Here is an 18,055-nt window from a genome sequence, read left to right as displayed (position 1 = left end):
TGTCCTCATCTGCCTGCTGAATCTGAGTATCATCCGGCCACCCTCCCCCCCCCCCTGAGTATCAACCGCCCACCACTGTAGCAACACTCTGCGGTTCCCCTCTGCAGCAAGGTTAGGGACCTCCTCCTCCACCACCTGCATGTACTCCTCCTCCTCCTGAGAGGGGGACTGTGCAGCTGTCTGCTGATCCAGCTGCTTCCAGCAGACCAAACAGGGCCCTGTCCAGCAGGCAAACCATGGGCACCCACTCGCAGAGGGATGCTCGCTCCCGGCTTACCTGGAGGAAGGGAGCCAACACCAGGCACACCTGCCTCATCTGCCCCCAATCCGAAGACGGAATGATCTGCAGGTTTGTGGTGCCAGAGATGTTCTTGTAAACGATGTAGTGGGTGACAGCCCTCCTGTGCTGGGACAGCCACTCCAACATGGAGTTCCAGCGAGTTGGGACATCAATGACAAGATGGAGCTGAGGCCTCGCGCTGCTTCAGGTCAGCCAGGGTCACCGAGGCAGTGACAGAGCAGCAGAAATGGCAAACAGTTTTCCATGCTACTTCCAGAAGATCCTCCATCCCTGAGTAGGTGCACCACCAGGTTTAGGATGTGGGCCAAACAGGGGACGTGGGTCAACTCTCCCCTGTGGAGGGCGGTCAGCAGGTTTGCACCATTGTGGAACACCACCAAACTGATTCTGAGGCCTCTAGGGGTCAGCTGCCTCTGCTCCCATTCCCAGAGGGTGGAGAGAACATTGATGGCCATCAGCTTCTGCTTCCCCATGCTGACCATGTCTAGCAGCGCTTGGCAGTGGCTTTATGCTGCTGCTGAGGCGGGCACACTTGCAGGGTGTGCCAGTGGAGGGAACGGGATCAGAGGAGCCTGCTGCATCTCCCCTGAACCCGCAGGGTGGCATAACCAACTGGGCTGCTGTTGTGCCACTTGATGCTGCTGCTAAGACCTCCCCCCCCCTCCACCAAGCTGACCCAGTGCGCAGTGAAGGACAGGTAGTGGTCTGCCCCAAACCGGCTGCTTCAAGAGTCCATGGTGACATGGACCCGCTCACCCACCTAGTGATCAAGTGCACAGGTCACGTTTGCCACCACAAACTGGTGCCGTGTGGCAGAGGTAGTGGCAGCTGTGGATACTCCACTCCGGGATCCCATACTGCAGGATCGCATGCATGTCACTCCCCTCCTGCACAAGGGAGTATGGCAGGAGCTGGGAGCACATGGCCCAGGCAAGCAACCCGTTCAGCATCCAGACGCACCTGTGACGGGGAGGCAGAGGCTTGGTCACATCCGGAAAGCTCTCACTGAGCAGAGTCTGCCACTTTCCTGCATGGAAAGCTGAGGAGGGAGCTGAGGAGGCCACTGAGGACTGGCTGCCCTCACAGGCCTCAATTTCGGCTCCTCAAGTGGGTATGGAGGCCTGAAGTACCCATCTTGGATGGATCCCATCCTCTGATGAGAGGGGCTTTGCAGGAATTGCAAACTGCCAAAACTCTCATCCAAGGTGGACACAATGAAAAAATCCATATTGGGGATGTGAACACCTCCCTAAAGCTTGAAGGGGGTGCATGTTTCTTTCTGGTTGGGGGTTGCCTGGTGGCTGAAGCAGCGGGATGTGGCTCCTGTCTTCCTCGCCCACTGCTGGCCCTGCCCCTGGCCACCATGCTGCGCTGACCCACCCTTTCACGTCTCCCAAAATTTTCCTCCTCCCCAAACAGCTCCTTTGACCCCACAACCACCTCTTTCGTCCCCTGGATCAGGTACCTCCTTCACTTCAAAACCCTCAATGGCCCTCAAGGCGCTCACGGACGCTGGACTGAACATCGATATTTTATCCAGTGAGGGCTGGCTGGCTGCTGGGGTCGACGTGATCTCAAGCGGGGGTCATCTGCTGCTGCGAGGAGTGCTGGTGGTTACAGTGGAGGTCTGTGTGGAACTGGGGGTGGTCTGCTGCTCCGCCATCAGCTCCACGACTGCCTCTTCCTGCCTATCCTGAATGGCCACACGTCGATCCCGAGTGCCAAAAATGGGTGAGAACAGCAGCACCTGTGCTTTGTGCACTCAGCTCCCTCCCCCACAGCTGAGTGACCATTGGCTGTTGGCGGACCAGCCATAGACCCGGCGGCGGCAATGGCACTGCTTTCCTGCTGCTTCTGCTTCTGGCAGACATTCTACACTCACTTCAAATTACCTTTATTGAATGAAAAGGGGGACATGTGTGGTGTTTTTACTGTAATGTGTAATTAATGTAATGTGATTTTTATTTTTTACAGTGACAAACAACAAAAAGCACAAAGAGCGCAGTACACACACACACTACAGGCAGCAGAATCACAATGCAAAGAGACACAGTAATGCTGGCCTGCTGCTGGTACACTAGACTAACACTGAAATAATCTACAACAGTACAGATCACCTAATCCCCAACCACTACCTACAGGCCTGGCCTGCACTACAAGCACAGCTAAGCTAGCTAACTAACCTAACTGAACGCTTATCCGAAGCTATGCACAGTATACACAATACTACACTACACTGACTGTATAAACTAACACAATCAAATCACTTGCTAACTATACAGGAATACAATAAATGTGTTGGAAATATGGCTAAAAGTTTAGAACAGTAAAGCACTTGCTCAGACGGAATAATAGCACTGGAGATGCTCTCAGTACCACAGAAGTCACAAGCAAGGACGGAGATTCTAAAATGGCCGCCACTTTATATAGAGGAGTGGAGGGCAGAGGTTCCCCTCCACTGATTGGTTGCAAGGTCCTCGGCTGGGGGCTCTCTGATTGGCCCAGCCACGTAATTTCCCCAGTCACAAATTCCGGCTCGTGATTGTGGCCGGAACCCAGAATCACAGGCCGTATTGGAATGCAATCAGAGGTGCATTCAAAACTAGCATCCATGATTGCAGCAGACCACAGATGCCGATTTCAACCCTGTGATTGCTTTAATCAGCCTGTGATTCTGGGTTAGCAGTAATCCTGAGCTCCTGATGAGCAACCCTAGTTGGAACTTGTAGTGGAGGTGACATACTTCATGCTGTTAGTATTTGAGGAGCGTGGTGGCAGCATGTATTATATGACACACGGTTTATATCATATGGGATGTTTTATAGCATCTGATTTTTTTTTTTTTCTTGGTGGGACAGAATTTATTGCCTGGGGTGAAAAATGCTAGAAATAGCCCTGATTGCACCAATGTTTCTACCTCTATTCTAGCAAGACTACATTTTGTAGGCCTGGCGTGTGTAATGATTATGTTTGTAATATGTTAATTCATGTAACACAGTACTGGGTGCTGTAACTGAAGCAGTCCTGTTTCACAACAATGTACCTCCAACCCAAACAGGATGAAAACAGTATTTATACCTCCAGGAGGAAAGCCTTTGTAATATCCTTACCTTCCAGCGGCAGTTCCCACGGCGGGTCTGCGGCGAGCGGCGGGACTTCTACGCTGGAGTCTTTGGAGAGATCTTCCGCATCGGGCGGCATCCCCGGCGTCTCCTGGGTGGTGAATCAGGGCCATTTCAGCCAGACGCACGCGCGTGAGTCAGAGCAGCCTTTACAGGATGAGGAGGCGGATCTGACGTGATGTCATAGGATGACATCACCTGGGGAGTGGTTTTGGAGAATTGTCATGGTGTATATAAGGCCAGGAGCTTCAGTAGCTCACTAATACGAATCAGTTCGCCGGTTCTTGGCCTAGTTAGCTATATGTGGGAGCTATATTAATATATTGTGCGCAGCATAATATATATATATATATATATATATATATATATATATATATATATATACTCCAGTCAGTCAGTGTTATTTGATATTATATATTGTAATTTATTCGTAATATCCTTGTGGTGTTATTAAAGTAACATCTATTGTATTGTTCATCTGTGTACCGACTTTTGCTACCTCCTGACCTCGCCTCTGTCTAGTCCTTCTGTACCGCTGCCATCTGATTACGTTACCAACTCGGCCTGCCCCTGACTCTGTTACTGTCTGATCCTTGTAACACGACTGACATCTGATACACGTGTATGACCCTGCTCGAATTGACTACGATTTAGCTTAACGACTTTGTACCTCGATATCACTAAAAAACCATGTGCACAAGTTCTGACCGGTCTAAGACTACTCTTTGAACTGTAATTATATTTATCTGTTCATTGTCTCGTCACGCACCAGCATGATAGCCTTATTTTTGTCTCCAAGAAGAAGGCTATATAGTTGTGTTCGCAATGGTATTGCTAAAAATGAGCACTTTGGAGTTGCTGCAGCTCACTAGAATATATATGATGGCCATGGGATAAGTACATCTATGTTACTAGCAAACGATGTGTGGCAAATGTATCATAACCAAGCTGCAAGGTACAGCATCAAATACACTTTCCTATTAATTACTTCACCTCCAAGGGTTTTTCCTTTTAAAGGAGAACTGTAATGAGACGTATACGATGGCTGCCATATTTATTTCTTTTTAAACAATACCAGTTGCCTGGCTGTCCTGCAGATCCTCTGACACTAATACTTTTATCCATAGCCCCTGAACAAGCATGCAGCAGATCAGGTGTTTCTGACATTATTGTCAGATCTAACAAGATTAGCTGCATGCTTGTTTCTGGTGCTACTCAGACCCCACTGCAGGCAAACAGATCAGCAGGGCTGCCAGGCAACCGGTATTGTTTAAATGGAAATAAATATGGCAGCTTCCATATACCATTCACTTCAGTTGTCCTTTACAAACCAGAGCAATTTTCACCTGTCAGCGCTCCTTCAATGAATTTGCCTATAGCATTATTACTACTTATCACAACGAAACAATCTATATCTTCTTTTTTTCACCACCAATTAGGCTTTCTTTGGGGGGTACTTTTTGCTAAGAATTATTTTATTCTAAATGTGTTTTAAAAGGAAAAAGAAACAAATTTAAAAATTATTTATAGTTTTAAAATAATACGTTACCGTAATTAAAACCCACACATTTTATTTGTCCCAGTTATTGCAATGTTTAAAATTCCCCAGTACAATGTACGGCGCCAATATTTTATTTGGAAATAAAGGTGCATTTTTTTTCACTTTTGAGTCCATCCCTAATTACAAGCCCACAATTTATACAGTAACAGTAATATACCCTCTTGACAAACATATTAAAGAGTTCATTCCCTAAGGTAACTATTTATGTATTTTAAAAAAAAAAGGTTTTTGATGTAATTTTACTATTTGACCACAAGATTTCCTTGTGCATAATTTTCCTATGCATAGTATCACTACGTAAATAACTATATAACTACGAGGAAGTAATGCGTGGACACGCAAGTGTTGGCTTTTGTGAATGACGGCGCTGTCTCATGGATGGCAGTAGTCAATCACACGGGGACTTAGATCAATGAATGGGAACTGTGAACCTATTAATTGATCTCCCATCTAACACTCAGCAGCAGTAACGAGCGCGGGGGGAAGACACTGGGGAGGGACTATGAACGCGTGGCGGCATTATGGAATTTTTCAGGGGTGTAGATACTTGTCATGGGGGAGAAGTGGTTAAGCAAGTTTTTTTTTTTTAAGGAAACTATTGATCCTGAGCCCCTGGCCTTTGTTTCCAAGTAATCGCCTGGTGATTAGAGATGCTTCGAACCTCAGATTTTGGGTTCGCGGACCGCGTACACGAACTTCTGCTAAAGTCCGTGGACAGGCGAACCGCAATAGACTTCAATGGGCAGGAGAACTTTAAAAACTACAAAAACACTGTTTCTGGCCAAAAAAGTGATGGAAAAGATGTTTCAAGGGGTCTAACACCTGGAGGGGGACATGCGGAGTGGCATACACACCGAAAGTCCCGGGGAAAATTACAGATTTGACGCAGAGTAGGGTTATAATCCCTAAAGGGCAGAAATCACATTGCATTCCTAAATTGGTGGCCTAAAGTGCTTGAAAACATCTTGCGTGTGTAGACATGGATCAGCAGGTAGTGTAAGTGTGTACTGCTTCACACTGACAGACCAAACTCATGGTTTAACGCACCGCCGCAAACGGTTGTCATTAGTTGACACTCCCAGGACATAACATGTCAGTCCTCTGGGCTGCAATGTTTGTGTAGTGATAGCTGTGCTTGTGCGCACGTCGGTGAGAGTGCAGGGCAGGAAGATGAAAATTGAAAAATATGTTTTTTTTTTAATTTGCTAGATTAAAAATTGAAGAGTTATTTATCAAATTCTACACAGTTTTTTCCCTTGATATGTTACTTTGATAAGTGTGGTAATTCCACAGCTAATACGTGCCGATGAGAGCGGACCTGTACGGTGCCATAAAGAACTTGTGCTGTATACAAACACCTGTGTCTTCTCAGGTTGTAGTATCTGTTTTGATCAGTTTCAGGGAAAGGTAGGATATTGAAAAAAAAATGATTTTGAAAGTTATTTGTGGATAGATTTGTTATTTATAACAAAGTAAAAAAAAATATTAATAAAAAATTTCAAGGTAATAAAATAATTCTAATTGAGAATTTTCAAAAAAAGTAAAGAAAGTGAGCAGGTGTCAGACTGGCAGCAGCAGGCCTACTTGCCATTCGTGGTGGGGGTGGAGTCACCCAACTCCAATGCAGAGCCACGCAGTGGAGACTCGCAAGCAATGGAATGCTTCTCGGCTTTTTGGCTGAGATCAAGTGTAGTATCGGTTTTGCTAAGTTTCAGTGAAAGGGAGGGTACTGAAAAAAAAATATTTTGAAAGTTATTTATGGTTATGCATAGATTTGTTATTTATTATAACAAAGTAAGAAATACAAATGTATTTATAAAAAAAAAAAAAAAAAAAAAGCTATTTAAAGAGAACCAGAGACGAAGCACCCTCATGTATTTTATTACATTTATCAGTGGGAACATGACAGTAAACACCTACCCTGCTTTTAGTTTTATTCTTCTCAGTCTAATCTATCTGTTATCAACTGTGATAAGAATCCACGGACTATTCAGTCTAGGTTTGACCTGGAATCATTATAGCTGAGTCACTCTTCTGTGTAGTCTTTTCAAGACCAAGCCTGCCCCCTCCTGGCCCCCTACTCAAAGCTGTTGACATTGGAGGGGCTGCTGCTGCCCAGAAAGAAGCTCTGAAACAGACAAGTTTATCTGTGCGCATTGTGCAACCAGTCATTATCTACTGTATGCAGTTTCATTTCTATGAGAGACACTTCCTACAGGCAGCCACACAGCATACCAGAATAATAGTTGAAAGCAGACAGATGAAAGGCTGCAGCAGCCCTGCTTGTCTATAGTCTCATATAGCCTAGACAGCACATCCAGAACAGTTTATAACCTGGAAGCAGAAGAGATATGAGCCGGCGGCCATATTGGATATTTCCTGGAGCAATAATGGATAAAAAACACTCAAAAAGGCACACCAGAGTGGCGAAATTATCAGGTAGAGCATTTATTCTTTACAAGTTATCAACGGATATGTTTATTTTGTGTGAATCGTTCATCTCTGGTTCCCTTTAAAGAATAATTCTAGTTTCAATGATCATTTTTCTGCTCTCCCACCATGTCAGGCAAGGATGTGGCACTCCCACTCACTACATGTGTGTAATGAACACTGCAAACCTCAACCCTGACCATCTACAAAGGTTGACTGTCAAATTGTTCCACGTTTGCAGTGGCGTAGCTAAGGAGCTGGGGGCCCCGATGCAAGTTTTACAATGGGGCCCCCCAAGCACTCTATACATAACAATTAATACAACGTACCAAAACCTACCAATGGCAACTACAGTGTCAGAGGTGCAAGAAGGGGATGGGGAACAGCTTGTTAATGATTACCAGTGTTCAAAGTATCTATAGAAGTGATTATTATGAGCACAGGACCAATAGAGAGCTAATACTGAAGATGAGGGAGGGCCCTTCACGGCCCCTCTGGCCAAAGGGCCCCGATGCAGTCGCAACCCTTACTGCTACGCCCCTGCATGTTTGTGTTATTTATAACAATTTAGAAATACTAAGTAAAAAAAAAATTAAAGGTAATAATTAATTCCTGGGACCATCCCAGTGGCAGCACCCTGCAAATATGCCCACCACAAGCTGGCTTTCCTGTCCGGGCAGTTCCTTCACTATGAGCCTTCCATTCAGCTGTGTGACAAGCTTATCTTTCTGGCGACAGTGTTGGCAACAACAGGCATCGTTTTTTGCCCATCGCCTCCAAAATAACCTTGCTATGAATATTGTTTTATATTTGTGTGCTGCTTTTATTAATGTGTGCATACCATTGGTGTTTGTGATCAGGTGCCTTTGCAAAGCAGTTGTCCCTAGTTGGGTGTTGGGCTTCCCACAACTCAGTTTCTTTTGGCAGAGGTTGCAGATGGCATTGCTGGTATCAGAGGCACACAAACAAAATAATGCCACACCGGTTGAGCCTTGGAATGTCGGCGTTTGGGTGGTGGCAGCAGCAGACCTTGAAGGGCGTGTTGGCTGGATGACCCAAAGTGTATCACTAACTGCATCATGTGTGAATAACTCCTCTGACACATCAAGTGGAGCAGCTGGGTTGCTAGTGGTAGTAGTGTTAAGTTTTTGTGTGAAACCAGAAGCTGAGCAGGAGGAGGACGGTGCGTCACGGAGGTTCTGAGCGGAAGCTGTAGAAGATGGGGTGCGCTGTTTAACCCCCTTGGCGGTATGAAAAATACCGCCAGGGGGCAGCGCAGCAGTTTTTTTTTTATTTTTTTTTTTTTAAATCATGTAGCGAGCCCAGGGCTCGCTACATGATAGCCGCTGCTCAGCGGCATCCCCCCAGCCCCGCCGATCGCCTCCGGCGATAGGCGATCAGCAAATCCCGTTCAAAGAATGGGATTTCCTGGAGGGCTTCCCCCGTCGCCATGGCGACGGGGCGGGATGACGTCACCGACGTCAGGACGTCATTGGGAGACCCGATCCACCCCTTGGCGCTGCCTGGCACTGATTGGCCAGGCAGCGCAGGGGTCTGGGGGGGGGGGGGCGCGCGCCGCACCGGATAGCGGCGATCGGCCGCGCGGCGGCGGCGATCGGGGTGCTGGCGCAGCTAGCAAAGTGCTAGCTGCGTCCAGCAAAAAAAAAATTATGAAAATCGGCCCAGTAGGGCCTGAGCGGCACCCTCCGGCGGCTTACCCCGTGTCACACACGGGGTTACCGCTAAGGAGGTTAAGCCAGTCAACCACGTCCTCAGAATTTTGGGGGTTGAGGTGGGTAGGTGCCTTCTGAACACTGTACTTTGGTCGAGGGCCGCACAAAATCACCCCAGCATGACCTTGAAAATACCTGCGGGGTGGCCTGCCTTTGCCTGTTATTTTTCCCATATTGGGGGTATGCAGTACTACTAACAATATTCAATAGTGGTAAACAGTGTGTGTAATCACAAAGAGGCACACAATCTGTCAAAAACCTGAGCGGTTCTTGCCTTTTTCATGATTGCTAACTCAGTAAAGGACCAGCCCTTAGAGCGTTGCTATCATATTAATCCGGCATAGTGGGGTCTGAACCCTCTATAACAGTAATTATAGATTGACGGTATACCTTGAAATGAATCAGAACACTCAGTATATGATTTTATATAAAAAATTGTATTTGCTTATCATACAGCATATATACAAAATATGAACAGTTCCAAGTAGTGTTTCCTTATAACAGTATTCCATCTTATCAAGGCTTTATAGCCAAGCGATCATCAATCTTCTAAGTACATTCAAAAAGTAATATAACAGTTGTGTTCTGTAGAATAAGATCAAAAATAGTCTCATCTGTATCAATAGCTGTGTATCTAGTAGCTGTGTAAAACTTGTAGTAATCTTCTTAAAGAAATAGCATAAAAAAATAGCTTCTAAAAAAACTTCTTGCTAACATCTTAACAAAACGTAATGCTGAAAAATTAATAAAGTAAATCACCAGAATATTAAGCATATTACCCCTTCTCTGTCATCTCTTCAGCATCTAGAACCGCGTGTGGGAAGGTAGCTTCTGCCTCATGTGTCTTCTCAGGAGATTGTTGGGCTTCTGCAAACTACGAGCTTTCAGCTCCTACTTTTATAGGGGTTGGAGGCAATATGGCTGCCTAATCTGGACTTTCCATGAATCCCAGACTCTGATTGGCTAAAGCTTTCGTGCGTCAAACGCTATCTATGTTTTGAATACCTAAATCACAATATTATTGTTTATAAATTCTTAATTACCTTATCTTGTGGGAATTTACGTAGGTTTGCAATGTTTATAAATTCTAATCAGGTCATTTCTGACGCGGTTAATTAAAAATGGACGTCACCAGCCATCTTGTCTGCTGATATGACTTGTTTGACCCAGACATGGACTTCCAAAAACATTAAACAATGTCATTCATGACGCATTACTGATAAAATGTTCTCTGCTAATTAGGTCTGTACTTTCCCAGGTCAGGTTGACCCTAAAACACTGTACAGGACCTGTAAGAGCCTTCAGCAATTTAAGGCTTATTGAAACATACAGGGCTTCTAATATACTTATTTAAATATAAAGCTTATTATATAATTCTTCTTAAAACAATTAATCATATAAGAAATAATTGCACATTAAATCTTAATAATATAGAATCATTGTCTATATAAATATAATAACTTCAACCGGCAGAGGTCAGCCTTTTATAACAAATAACAATCTATTAATAATGTTGATTTCATAAGAATATGAAACCACCAGGTGGCATCATTGTCATCTTTAACTAATTGGGAAAACAACTTCTTTGTTTTATATTTTATATCTTTCATATTTTGACTTCTCTAGCTGGGAAATATTTATCTTTTCTTGCTGGCCTTGGCCTTCAAGCCAAGGAACATGTAAACAAAATTGTCTAGAACCAAAACAATCCCACAAGAATGTTTTACTGTCTCAAATCATCACCAGTTTGAAAGTTAAAATAATCTTATAAGCTTTACAGCCTGGAATATATTGAAATGTCATAGAGCAATATAAAGTACTCTAACTTTTCAGTTTACAATGAAATTTTGCATAGAACATTAAAACTTAAAACACACATATGACATCTTTTCCTGCATAAATAAAACCGCTAGAATTCTGACAAATCAGTGTCAAATACACAGCAGCTGTGTGTGTGTGTGTGTGTGTGTATCACTGGCCTGTGTACTTTAAAGGGACACTTAAGTCAAACAAAAAAAATGAGTTTTACTCACCTAGGGCTTCCAATAGCCCCCTGCAGCTGTCCGGTGCCCTTGCTGTCTCCCTCCGATCCTCCTGGCCCCGCCAGCAGCCACTTCCTGTTTCGGTGACAGGAGCTGACAAGCTGGGGACGCGAATGATTCTTCGCGTTCCCAGACACATTAGCACCCTCTATGCTGCTATATGGTATATAATATATGCTATAGCAGCATAGATGGCGCTATTGTGGCCAGGAAGGCGAAGAATCACTCGCGTCTCCAGCCTGTCAGCTCCTGTCACCGAAACAGGAAGTGGCTGCCGGCGGGGCCAGGAGGATCGGAGGGAGATGGCGAAGGCACCGGACAGCTGCAGCTAGCTATTGGAAGCCCCAGGTGAGTAAAACTCATTTTTTTTTGTTTGACTTAAGTGTTCCTTTAACACACACACAGAGATATCCTATAAAATACTTTCAATCACAAATACAGTTGCAAGCTAAGCACTGCTTATGATAGACAGTGTGCTGGCTTTCTTGCAATAGTTAGAAGAGTATAGTAGAACTACCAGGGCCAGCAACTGACTGTAGCCTGTATGCAGTGTGTAACCCACACAAATATCAATAACAGATACAGTTGGAAGCTAAGCACAGCTTATGATGATAGACAGTGTGCTGGCTTGTAATAGATAGCAAACGATAGTAGAACTATCTCCGGTCATATGACATTATCTCAGTAATGTCATAGTTACCTCTGCAGCGGAGAGCGGCGCGACCGCCGCTCCCGCGTCTGACGTCACGGTGGATTCCGCCGCCACCTCCCCGGCATCTCTCCCCAGCAGGTCAGGTCTCTCCAGGGTACATCAGGACAGAAGAGCGCATGCGCGTACCCGGAGACAGGACCTTTATGCATTGAGGAGGCGAGTCAGCTGACCAGCCGGTAAGCTGACAACTCTGGTCTGACACTCGCTTCTGATTGGCCAAGGCGAGTTGGGCAGAGCCGCGGGGATTACCTGTTGTATTCAGACCTTAGTTAGTTCCCAGTGTGTTTGATCCGGCAGGACCCCGGGGATTCACACATAGCTAGTATTATTATTATTGATATTTCGTAACAGTAATATTAATATCATTATTCATTGTATGCCTCATTGTGTATGAACTTTGCCTGAACTTCTGACGATCCTTTTGCCTCTCGATTCTGTACTCTGCCTGTCCGTGTGTTGCCGACCTCGGCCCGACCTCGACTCTGTCTTTGTCTTCTGATTCTGTACTTTCGCCCTTCTGATTTTTGCCGACCCCGGCTTACTAGTCACTACGTTTTGTCTCAAGATTTTGTACTGCGACCTGACCGACCCTGCCTGTACGACCACTCTCTGTCTGGGTGATAGCCCCAGCCACTAAGGGCTATCACTTAAGGAGTACTCCTGATACGACTGTGCACCAATCACGTGTGATCACACTCTGAATAAAGTACTGACTAACTGTCTGATAGAGCACATCCTGATCATCAAATACGCTACTGATCATTACAATTGCATCATAAGTTCCAATTCCGGGCATAACCCCAAAAAATACATTTTAACTCCCCTTTTAAAATATTTTTTGAAGCGTCTAAGTGAAAAAACGTGTTTTTTTTTTCAAAATTTTGTCTTGTTTTTTATAGATTTCTTGTTTTGATGCAATGTGTGGGTTTACATGTTTAACATTAGAATGAAGCCCTATCCATTCAGAAAAAAAACAATACCAAGATTGTCTATTTCGTAAAAAGTAGAGAAGAATTATAAAGTGTGAAAATGTTACACTCCCAAAGGCAAAAAAAAAATGCTCCGGTACTAAGAGCTGCCGAAGTGGTTAATTAGATCAGTGTTGCCAACTCATCCCTTTAATTACTGACACATATGAATTATACAGGTTTTGTGGCTAGGTAGATGCAGTTAAGGCACTGATTATGTGCAAATAGCCCCAGAACCTGTATAACGTAGATGTGTCAGTAATTAAAGGGATGAGTTGGCAACACTGAATTAGATGCATCCATAAAAAAAAAACTGGGTTCAGGTGTTTTTTCCACTCTAGAGTGAAGGACTATTTGGCATAAAAGAACAACAGTCTAACTAAATGTTTTTGTAACGATCGGTGAAGCACAGAGAGGATCTGATTACCGGTGATCTGCAGTATCACTGGGAATACAGATGTATACCAGATTATAAGTGATCTGCAGTCTCACCGATAATCCGATATACTAGCTAACCTCTGTTCACCTGAGTAGAGTGTAGTGTTTGGTGTAACAGTAACACTTTGAGGACTAGGCCTCAGTGCAGCAAGGAGTACTGCACAGATTCCTTCTGCAGACCTGAGCTCTCCAAGACGGGAGGAGTCAGACTGACAGTAGGAAGGATGTCTGGAAGTGACCCTCAGGAGGAAAGGTCGCTAACAGAGCGAGGAACCGCCTCTAACGGTAAGGTCGGTTCTCGAGGTCGGACAAGCCAGGTCGTACACACACGGACAGATAAAGTACAAGATCAGGAGGCAAAGGCGGAGTCTAAGTACAGGCAGGGTTCAGTAACGGGGTATCAGAAATATCGAGGTACAGAATCAGGAGGCTGAGGCGGAGTCTAGAAACGAGCCGGGGTTCGGCAACAGGGTATCAGAAATATCAAGGTACAAGATCAGAGTTCAGAAGGGTAGTCAAGGCAGGCAAAAGTCATAACAAATAATCACAATCAAACTAGTACTTTAAGCTATCAACAAAATCTAGCTAAGTGTAGGATTACAGCTCCAGCTGGTCCCGGCACACTTGCGGATCTGACTACGGATCTGGGTGCTTCCACATATGTGATCGCACGCCAGACAAAGAGCAAGTGAACAACCAGCAGTATATATACTCTAGGACCTTTCCAGGACCTCCCTAATTGCTGGTCCAATGAGAGCAGTGGAATTTGTCAGCTGACCCAGCTGGTCAGCCGACACCCTTCTAACTGCTATTTAAACTCTGCCTCTGTGCTCGCGCGCGTGTAAGTCTGAATCTTGGTGGACTATCAGTCCCAGCCACACCAGTACTGTCTTGCAATGTATCCAGTGAACTGAGTGCGGGAGCCGCCTCCGATGCGGATTCCGCTCTGCCTAAGCGGCATGCAGCGTTTTTTCCGCATTGTGACGCCATGCTGGACGCGGAAACAGCCGCCTCGCCTTGAGAGACAGCGGCTTTTCCGCGTTTCATCACAGTACCCCCCCCTCGAGGAGTGGACTCCGGACAACTCCTACCAGGCTTCTCGGGGTGTAAGGCATGAAACTCTTTCCTCAACTCATCCGCATGCATGCGAGTCCCCGGTACCCACTGTCTCTCCTCAATGCCATATCCCTTCCAGTGTACCAGATACTGTACCGAGTTCTGGACAATGCGAGAGTCCAAAATTTTCTCTATTTCGAACTCAGGATGACTATCCACCAGGACAGGAGGAGGAGGAGTAGGGCCCACATGGACTGCAGGTTTGAGCAGGGATACGTGAAATGATCTCACCCCACGCATGCTGGCGGGGAGATCAACGGTATAAGTGACGTTGTTGATCTTTTTGGTCACAGAAAACGGACCCACAAACCTGGGGCCCAGTTTGGCAGAAGGCTGCTTCAGGGTCAAGTGACGTGTGGACACCCAGACTAAATCCCCTGGCTGAAACTTCCATTCCATGGAACGTCTCTTGTCCGCTTGACCCTTTTGACTTTGGAACGCTTTCTGCAAATTATCTCTAACAATTCCCCAATTGTCCCTGAGTGACCTCTGCCAATCCTCCAGTGCTGGGAACGGAGAAGAGGCAACTGGCAAAGGGGAGAACTTGGGCGACCTCCCTGTCACAATCTGGAACGGGGAAAAACCAGAAGAAGAACTCTTTAAATTATTCTGCGCAAATTCTGCAAAAGCCAGAAACTTCACCCAGTCATTCTGTGCCTCCGCAACGTAACATCTTAAAAACTGTTCTAAAGACTGATTAATTCGTTCAGTCTGCCCATTCGTCTGTGGGTGGTAGCCTGACGAGAAAGACAGCTTCATGCCCATTTGGTGGCAAAATGCCCTCCAGAATTTAGAGATAAATTGGACTCCCCGATCGGACACAATGTTCTCCGGAATGCCGTGCAGCCGGAAAATGTGGACGATGAATAGGTCAGCCAATTCTTGGGCCGAGGGGAGTCCTTTCAAAGGCACGAAATGGGCCATTTTGCTGAAGCGGTCGACTACCACCCAAATGACCGACATGCCTTCAGACCTGGGGAGCTCACCCACAAAATCCATGGACAAGTGCGTCCATGGTTCACTCGGGGCGGGTAAAGGCTGTAAGGTACCGACAGGTGCCTGCCGGGAGGGTTTACTTTTGGCACATACCGCACATTCCCTGACATATTCCTTGCAGTCTGATGCCATAGAAGGCCACCAAGCACACCTGGCAATCAGATCCTGCGTTCTGGCAGCACCAGGGTGACCAGCACTCTTATGGGCGTGAAACATTTGTAAGACCTGTAGACGAAAAAACAGTGGGATAAACAAGACCCCCTCCGGTTTTCCCTCAGGGACATCCTGCTGAAAGGGACCCAAAACCTTTGTCCAATCCTCCCAGGTCTCTGTGGCTGCTAACACCAGCCTCTGCGGGATGATGGACTCAGGAGCGGGGGGCTGTGCTGTCTCTAATTCGAAACATCTGGACAGGGCATCTGCCTTGATGTTTTTGCTGCCTGGAGTGTATGTGATAATAAATCTGAACCTCGTAAAAAATAACGACCAACGGGCCTGTCGGGGACTTAGTCTCTTAGCCCCCTCGATGTATTCCAGATTCTTGTGATCAGTATACACCGTGATCGTGTGTTCTGCCCCTTCTAACCAGTGGCGCCATTCTTCAAATGCCAATTTAATGGCCAGAAGTTCCCGGTTGCCTATGTCGTAGTTTTTCTCTGCCGGTGAAAACCTCCGAGAGAAATAGGCACACGGGTGCAACCTTCCCTGCAGCCCAGAGCGTTGAGACAGCACAGCCCCTACTCCAACTTCTGAGGCATCAACCTCCACAATGAATGGGTAAGAGGTGTCTACGTGTCTCAATATGGGTGCAGAGCAAAACAATTTTTTCAAGTGAGAAAAAGCTGCCACAGCCTCAGGAGACCAGTGGTTGGTATCTGCCCCCTTTTTTGTGAGACTGGTAAGAGGGGCAATCATCGTGGAGTATCCCTTTATGAACCTCCTATAGTAATTCGCAAAACCTAAAAATCTTTGCAGGGGCTTCAACCCCACTGGCTGTGGCCATTCCAGGACAGCTGTGACCTTGGCAGGATCCATTGACAGGCCTGAGGTGGAGATCACATACCCTAAAAATGTGACAGTGGTCACCTCGAAAATACATTTCTCCACCTTGGCATACAGCATATTTTGCCTTAATTTGTCTAACACGAATTTAACGTGGACCCTGTGCTCGGGGAGGTTGTTGGAATAGATTAGTATATCGTCAAGGTATACTAGTACAAACCTACCCAACACCTCCCTGAATACCTCGTTGATTAATTTTTGAAAGACGGCTGGCGCATTGCACAACCCGAAGGGCATCACTAAGTACTCGTAATGCCCGTCGGGAGTGTTGAAGGCCGTCTTCCATTCATCACCCTTTCTAATGCGGACCAGGTTGTATGCACCCCTCAGATCTAATTTTGAAAAGATCTTAGCGTTGGTGACTTGCGTAAATAAATCGTCTATCAATGGTAACGGATAACGATTCTTCACCGTGATTTTATTCAGGCCACGGTAGTCGATGCATGGTCGCAGCCCTCCGTCTTTTTTCTTAACAAAAAAGAATCCGGCCCCTGCAGGCGACCGGGAGGGGCGAATGAACCCTTTGGCTAAATTTTCACGAATGTACTCCTGCATCGCTATTTTCTCTGGTCCAGACAAATTATACAGGTGACCCCTAGGGGGCATACAACCGGCACGGAGATCGATGGGGCAATCGAAAGGGCGATGAGGAGGTAACTTGTCAGCAGCCTTGGGACAGAATACATCCGAGAACTCGGAGTATTGCTCGGGAACCCCCTCCACATGCAACTTGGTCTGACCTAAAGTCACCTTCCCTAGACACTGTTGGGAACAGAAGTCTGACCAACTAGTTAATTGTCCTGTAGCCCAATTAATCTGTGGCGAATGGAGCTGCAGCCAGGGCATTCCTAAAACAATTGTGGAGGTGGTCATGTGTAATACAAAGAAACTTAGACTTTCGTTATGCAGAACCCCAATAGTGACTTCCACCTCTGGTGTCTGAGACAGCGGACGGTCCCTTTGCAGCGGGGAGTCGTCCACAGCAGTAACCTGGATAGGTGGTTTTACTGGGGTGAGCGGAATGCCCAACTTTTCTGCGAACTCTGAACTCATAAAGTTAGCCGCGGAGCCAGAATCAACAAAGGCTTCTGTGGCTTCAGATTTGTCCCCCCATGTAATCATACATGGAAGGAGCAAACGTTTTTCGTTTAAGGGTATGAGCCGGGCACCTAGGGTGCTACCCCCTACCACTCCTAAACGGTAGCATCTTCCCGGCTTGTTAGGGCAGTTCTGTACTATATGCCCCCCTTCAGCACAGTACAGACACAGCTGTTCGGTCATTCTCCGTCTTCGCTCTACCTGGGTCAATTTTGACCGAGCAATCTGTATCGGCTCAGATGGAGGCAAGACGGGAGAAGGTGAAATAGTAGGAGGTGGAGTCACTGGGACCGTAGTGTAAGATACCCCTATGACACGGGAACTACCCCTGGTCTGTTTTTGGTAGCGCAGCCTGCGGTCGATTCGGATGGCCGCTGAGATGGCCTCATCGACTGTTCTGGGCTCGGGCTGGCTTAACATCAAATCAGAGACCTCATCGGACAGCCCTGACAAGAAACGATCTAATAGGGCATAAG

General features: G+C 46.2%; 1 pseudogene; it reads left to right on the top strand.

The window, feature by feature from the left end:
* The first annotated feature begins 6,641 nt into the window (after positions 1-6,641).
* Positions 6,642-6,755, top strand: LOC137537373 (U2 spliceosomal RNA; annotated as a pseudogene).
* The last annotated feature ends 11,300 nt before the right edge of the window (positions 6,756-18,055 follow it).

This window comes from Hyperolius riggenbachi, chromosome 10 (genome assembly GCF_040937935.1).
Source record: "Hyperolius riggenbachi isolate aHypRig1 chromosome 10, aHypRig1.pri, whole genome shotgun sequence".
NCBI classification, from domain to species: domain Eukaryota; kingdom Metazoa; phylum Chordata; class Amphibia; order Anura; family Hyperoliidae; genus Hyperolius; species Hyperolius riggenbachi.
Note: the sequence above shows the minus strand (reverse complement) of the source record. Positions and strands in the feature narration are given on the sequence as shown.